This window comes from Lolium perenne, chromosome 2 (genome assembly GCF_019359855.2).
Source record: "Lolium perenne isolate Kyuss_39 chromosome 2, Kyuss_2.0, whole genome shotgun sequence".
NCBI classification, from domain to species: domain Eukaryota; kingdom Viridiplantae; phylum Streptophyta; class Magnoliopsida; order Poales; family Poaceae; genus Lolium; species Lolium perenne.
The window spans coordinates 1,819,031-1,826,232 of record NC_067245.2 but is presented as its reverse complement, the minus strand read 5'-3'; the positions used below and the strand labels follow the sequence as shown (position 1 = coordinate 1,826,232).

Sequence of the window (7,202 nt, the reverse complement as noted above, 5' to 3'; positions counted from 1 at the left end):
GGATCTACTAAACAAAGATCAAGCTAGGTGCCGCCCTTACACCTAAGATAGGTGTAAGGGCGGCTAGACGTCTAAGGGTTGCATGGACGAAAGCATGTATCGTGGTAAAACAATGCTAACCCTAACACATCTATGATAACTACGTTGCTCGCCATCAAAAAGGCTTCAGCACGAGCAACGCATGAACAACGAATAAACGTATACTGCCTAGATCGCAAGATGCGATCTAGGCAGCATGATGCTTACCCGGAAGAAACCCTCGAAACAAGGGGTCGGCGATGCGCCAAGATTGGTTTGTGATGAACGTGATTGTTGTTTTTCTCAATAACCCTAGATACATATTTATAGTCCGTAGACTTTCTAACGTGGGAATAATCCCAACCGTGCACGAGCCAAATTCTATCTAACCGACACGTATCCTACTATATTTACAGATACAAGGGCAAACTAGCCCAAACTTCGTGTACAAGGCCGGTTCACGTATTTCTTCCATGTATATTTCTTCAAGCCCAATCTTGATCGCGGTCCACCTCTGATCCGGTCAAATTCTGGTGATAACACTCATCACTCTGTGCGGCTGGTGGTGTTCAACAAGCCACATGCATATGAGTGGGCAGCGCATACGCCAGAACCGCGCCTCCTCCGTGCACTTCTGGTTGAGGTCAGGCATCCCCGCGCCAATACGGTAGTAGGTACCATATGGCTCCCATTCCACCTGCAGCATATAAATATTTCAGAATTTACAACATGCCAGTAGAATCAATGAAAACTAGGATTGCAAAAGAGTGATCGGTTACCTGCTCAGCTGTAAGAGTGTCCAACTCCGCAGTGTACTGCCTGTACATGATCTTTGGATCGCTCGTCATCTCCGAGACATTGTCCCAAAGGTATGTCCAAGTCAGCTCCCGATCAAGGTTCTCATGGTGATGAGGCCATGGCCTCTCGGGGAGTGTCCTAGGCCGCCCAACTGATATACGGTCCCAGCTCCATACGGTTATTGCTCCACAAATACATTCATATCTAGGGATAGAACACCATATGAGTTATTCCTCCATAAATCTAGGATACATACATATCTAGGGTTCCTACACATACACATTCAACACTTACATACCCATTTCAACACATACATAGCCATTTCAAATCTAGTTTCCATGTCTAGGGTTCATGTACAAATCTAGCAAAATTTAACATCTATGGTTCCAACAAATCTATGGTTCAAACACAAGCATACATTGAGGCTATCAATTTCTACACTACTTAAAAAGGAGGAACATGTTCCCTATTCTGCCACTACAACAATCCTTTCGTCGTTCCTTCGTCCAGCTTTTTTCACTCCCGCACGCGTTTAGATGGGCCAAGTGCCCAGGCCCAACTTCTCCCCTCTTGCCTGTGATATCGCGTCGCACGCCCGCGCCTGCCGCCACCCTGCGCCGCCGTCCTTCCCACGACGCCCTGGCCAGCAGGGGCCTCCCTTCTTTATCCGTGATGTTGCACCTTTCCTCCCATCTGGGCTCTTCTGAGATCCAGCCGATGGAATCGACGAGATCCCCTTCATAGACCTTCTCTCGCCTGAAGCAGAAGAACCACTGGGTGCGACGATGGCCGCCACTTCCTCCTTGCGCCACGGTTCGGGCCGCGCTTGGCCAAGACGGCACCGGATTGTTGGCCGTCATCAGCGTACCACACGTCGTCGCTGGCGACCAAAGAGTGACGGATCTAGCGGGTGGGGCTCAGATCATGAGCTCTTCGACCAGATCTGCTGTGTTGGTAGATTCAACGAGGATGAGGTGATTATTTGTCTGCTCGAATTAGACGGTTCTGAGATTGATGTGCTAACATCGTCCTTTCTGTTCTAGGTGAGGTATTTCTTCTATCAGATTACTTGTGGTGTTAGCTACTGCCACTTCATGGTGAGGATAGCAACGAGAACTCTTTTCATGAATAAATCTGAAAGTTGTTCTACTGATGAGGTGTGGAATCCTAAATTCGTTTGAGCTTTCAGCAAATTTGACACCGGGACATGGAATTGGGGAACACGTTACTGGATGGTAATCCAGCTCCATGTCTCAAGATCTGTGATTTTGTCTACTCCAAGGTACCAAATAGTATTTCCTTGCTCTTTCTTACGGCGTTCTCCTTCAAGGTGCCAACTCTGTCCAACTTTGAATGCTAGGAAAAATACCCTTTTTGCCAACTTTATTAGTGATGTTTCAAACAAATCGTTCAAAACCATATTTTTGCAAGCAAGTGAAAAAGACACCAGATAATAGTGATCTCTGAATCGAGAATAGTGATTGATAGCCCCTTCGATTTGTAGACCCATATATCTTCATCTCTTATTGTATAATACCTCTTATGGTATCCAGATGTTTTGGGTACAATGGGGATACTGCTGCATGTAATAAGATCATGCTATCATCTATCCACCTAAATAAAATAGGTTCTCTACATAGTTGCACGTTTTGATGGTAGGACAAAAGATCATCCACTTATAGGCTTATAGTAAATACTGTAGTAAAGACTGTTGCATAGCCATACACTTTTCTTAATTCTGATTTGATAGTAAATATGCATGAAAGGTGACTTGTATTTGGTATTACGTTTGTGTCTAGATCCAACAAGAGAGAAAATTGCCGAGATTACAACTGCTGGGTCACGCTATATAACTACTGTTTCGATCACATATATCTGCAGTCAGTAACCTCGTGCAGTATTAGCTTCAATTCACCTCCTTTCATTTATTCTTCTTCTTCTTCTTTCTATTGCTCCAGAAGAATAAACGAATCCACTATATTTTGTTTGTTGCATTCACCACATTACATATCAGGTGCTAATGGGTTCTACGTGTTCTAAAAAGGGGCAATTGCTTTGGTTTAGGTCATTTACTTGGAGTGCCAGTAGATGCAAATCAAAAATATTACACAAGCCTGCTTCTTTTCCTAACTGCTGTTGTAGTATGGTTAGATACCCGTGCTTGTGTATATGAGAGTTTGTGTATTTGTTGAATTCTCCTCTAGATTAAAATCGATGGAACCATGAAAATGATCACAAGGATGCAACAACATTATTTGACATAGAAAACATTACATGGAAGTTCGGGAATACATATGCTAAAGTTTCTTTGTGTTTTTATTGGCAGTCTGAACTGATATTGGGGACTTCAAAGCTTGCAATTATGCCCTATATATGTACCTGGACAAGACCTCCAATTCGTGACCTCCAACCAATTCAGTAAGTTGCACACTCACATATCCTTGCGGAGGTAAAGGTGCATGTGATTGTAAGTTTGTTTGAACTGTCAAAGGGATCAGGTGTCAGATGTCTGCAACGATATATCTATTTGCCCAGTTGAAAATAACTTGAAATCTGTAACCGCAATACCTGACAATTTAGTGTTAACATAATTTTGGGGAATGGTTACCATCAATTTGAAAACTAGTATTCTTTCATTTATCCACAGGTGAGCTATGTCAGAAATGAATATGAGTGAGGAGTGTTAGATGGACTGAAGAATTATCTATTGGCTGATTTAGCATTCGTTTAATGTACAACATGGGTAAAGTAGATTGCTAATTATGTTACAGATAATTCTATAATAATCAACTTACTTCTCTTATAGATAACAGTGTATCAACATTCTTTGCCAGGCACTCGAGTTGTGTTTTCCTGTAAATATGGACAAAGAGTAATGTTGATGGAATTTAGGTGAGTTATGTGAGTCATACATGTTCAGAAATTACTATTACACATGCATTCTTGGAAATGAGAAACAGTCAAAATATATTTCTGAACTACCGGTTTTATCACTTTCTAATGAGCACTTTCATTGGGAAACTCAAAACTGCATATCATCTTATTTTCAGATGTCCTACAACTGTCTGCATTTGGTCTGTGATAGGGGAGTTGCTAGATTGGCCGTCCCATCTTCAATTCAGTAACTTCGTGCCTAGGTGCGTCACGGCAAATCTGAATTGTTTTTTCTCTGTTGTGGAGTTGATGTTGGTTGGTGGTCTCTTTGGACCATCAGAAATGCCTCTTGGTTTTCGAAAAGAAAATGGTGAGAAACCCAACTGACAGTTATGATTGTCCTCTTGACCTCCGTGATGATATGACCAAGTTTACATCACATGCTTTGGACCGAACTAAATTCTGAATACAATTCTTTTTTACAACAGCTGATCCTATCCTGAAATGTTGGCAGTTCCATGGGGTTTGACTTCAAAGACACCAGCTGATGTATGCTGTCTCACCAGCCTGTAGACTCCTGCTATCCCGAGCACACAAGTTTGTAGACTGCTGCTATCCTGAGCACACAAGTTTGGAACTAGACCTCAACGATACTGCCTGTATGACTATACCGAAACAACTCAAAATCTCCATGTGCATGACATGAAGTTCGTACTGTTTTGTTCATACATCTTTATAGCTTCCCATCTAAGTTCAAAACCTCTTCTTTTGTTGCATCTATTTAATTGTTTTCAAATAAAATTATATGTGTTATATTGTTATCAATGTCACTCATATGGCCTTGAGAAAATAAATAAAATACTAGACTGCAATAATGATTGATTATTTACTTCTAGACATCCTTTTATGTGGCATTCAAAGACATTTTAATTTATCATATAAGAGGGATCGAGGCCTGGTTAGAAACCAATTGCGTTTTTGTAGTCGGTCTGTTTGAAATGGATAAGGGACCAACCACTGATATGCTAAATATTAGTGGCTTCGTTAACAGTTCTTTATTTTTTAAATAGGTCTGATACACCAAAAAATTATTAGTGGCATATGTATTCATGTATAATTAAGCTAAATGAATGAATTATTAGGACGACAAAATGTACCCTAAGCAAATTAAATCAACCAATTTGGTATCTTCCAGGCTTCCACTGGTTTCCTTTTCCTGGAGATATTAGTAGTTGGTCTGCTTAAATGGTTCTGTAATGTGTTTCACCATTTAGGTTTAGAATGTTGACCCTCTAAAAATAGTAGAGTATACTAATATATGCCAGGGATACAGATGAGGGCCATATAAAGTACTCTGAGATTGAGGAAGCATGTGGATTTAAAAGGTCCATTTTTACTCTAATCTTCTTTGAATGCTATGGCAAGATTTTTACAAAATATTTCCAAAACTTATAAGGTATATTAAGGTAAAATTAGCAACTAATAGATATTATTGCACCGTGGTCATGTATATAGTTTAGCCAATACATATATTCACAGGCCTGGGTGAGTGGGTATTGGAAGCTAAAACTATGACAGGAAGTCATATGGGTGAACGTCTGTACATACCTAGAATTGTGCTGAATGCACCATCTACAAAATGGCCTTTCACGCTGCTGCGCCGGGGAAGTACCCAATCTGATTTTGCTATCCAATGATAATTTACAAAATTCAGGGTCCAAAGCTTGATAAGGTTGGCATCTATTTGTCAAAGACTATGTATTTGCACGGTCAGTACTATGTTGCCCCTCTCATGCTCTTGCCTTCTTGATATATGCATTTTGTATATTCAGTTGATTAATATTGTTCTTGATTGTTTCTTTTAACCAGGGTTCACTCTACTGAAAGCACCAAGCTTCCTGCTCTTGCGTTGGGATTTTTGATGCCAAAATGCTTAAGATAGCTGAGTCTGAAGTGCAAGTTTTTCCATTAGTTTATGTATAATTACATGGAGCTGTTTCATGTGTAACGCTTCAGCTTGAGCATGTCGATTTGGCCCAGTAGGTGTGTCAACTATTGAATTTATGAACATGCTACGGCTGTTTTATCTATATTTTCTACTCCAGTAGCCATTTCCATGCTATGCTATAGTCAGCCCTCTGCTTTCTATACTTCATGTTGTATATAGCTAGCTGCACTCATATATCGTTTCAATCAGTTTACTCGACAATGACATGACTATGGTCTCTGTGAAATTAGTTTTTTTCCTTTGCTTTTCTAAATTTTATTTATTTGTCAGACTACCGAAGATAAGCTTTAGCAGGTTAGGCAAACTAGGATAGAATTCATAATTTCTTTCTGTAACTTATACACTTAATTTTCTTCAGTACAAAAATTTCAGTTAACATGTGCACAGAACGCTTTAGTTATAACAAACACGAATAGCAGCATGGAATTGTTTTTCTACATGCAACATGGAATTATTTGTGTACTGTCGGAATAACTCTGATACTATCTAGCTTTCACTGCATATCTCAACATATATCGCTTCATAGTACATACGGAAGAAAGAAAACGTACCAGGAAGTGCCAAACCAGTTCGCATCCGCTCGAGCAGTCCTATTGACTACTAGACCATAAAAGCGCGCGTTGCCGCGCCCGTCCATCTTATATAAGAAAATAAATAGTAGAAATATTTGACAAATTTAGAACTGAATTAGCATAATAACATCTGTGAAATGCACACCTTGCTAGGCCCATACATTTGTAGAAAGAGCAAAAAATATTTATGAAGTATTGCATAAACTTAAGCATAAAATTACATGAAGCGGTAAACACATATACATGCATATAAAGGGGGGAACATACAAAGATGAACCGTCATACAACTTTTTTTATACAACAACAGGGATCGTTTGTTAATTTTGAGGGTAAGATTCAGCTTTATTACGATCACAGAACGTGTATTCTGCACCTTACAATTGGAAACTCTCGGGATAAAAAATCAGTAAGAGGAAAACAACCTACTAACTTAGCTCGTGAATGTTTGGTTCTCTCCTGCATTGGTTGATATCGAACCTGGAGAATCAAGTTTTGAGCTGTACTTTCACATCTTCTAATCGCAGACTTTGTGCTGCGAATCTATTTCATAGCAGACTTTGATTGTCTGAAATTCATCAGCTAGCCCAACAACTTCATTAGCGCAGACATTTCAGATCAGAAGGCATCTTGGAACCTTTCATTCCTACTATAGAGCAGCTACAACCTATTCCTTATCGTCATCGCAATTACACCCCAACCTGCCAAGGCATCCCTAGGAATGTAAGAGCCACTTACGTTAAATTTGAACGTCCATCAGCCACGGCTTTCACTGTTATCATCCTTTTGCATTCTTCTTGAAAAATTCTAGGTACTCGATTGAATAGCAGACCATCTTATGCATCACTTCATGTGTTGACATTGGTGTATCATCCCCTTGAATCTTGTTTCTTTTATTCCACTGGTGCCACCAGGAAAGACCTTAAAACATGTTA

The 7,202-nt window shown here is 40.0% G+C and overlaps 1 long non-coding RNA gene and 1 other non-coding gene across 6 annotated transcripts; both read left to right on the top strand.

Moving 5' to 3' along the window:
- Positions 1-1,255: 1,255 nt before the first annotated feature.
- On the top strand, positions 1,256-5,794 carry LOC127330909 (uncharacterized). 5 transcript variants are annotated; one of them, XR_011751254.1, is made up of 7 exons: positions 1,256-1,913; positions 2,006-2,098; positions 3,143-3,234; positions 3,464-3,559; positions 3,651-3,708; positions 3,867-5,459; positions 5,560-5,794. It is a non-coding gene; the product is annotated as an uncharacterized lncRNA (long non-coding RNA). The 5 variants fall into 5 exon arrangements; XR_011751251.1 differs by lacking the exons at positions 1,256-1,913; positions 2,006-2,098 and having other exon boundaries at positions 2,105-3,234; positions 3,867-3,953; positions 4,205-5,459; XR_011751253.1 differs by lacking the exons at positions 1,256-1,913; positions 2,006-2,098 and having other exon boundaries at positions 2,105-3,234; positions 3,867-3,953; positions 4,179-5,459.
- On the top strand, positions 3,653-3,755 carry LOC127337340 (small nucleolar RNA snoR103). Its single transcript, XR_007873750.1, has one exon. It is a non-coding gene; the product is annotated as a small nucleolar RNA snoR103 (small nucleolar RNA).
- Positions 5,795-7,202: the final 1,408 nt, after the last annotated feature.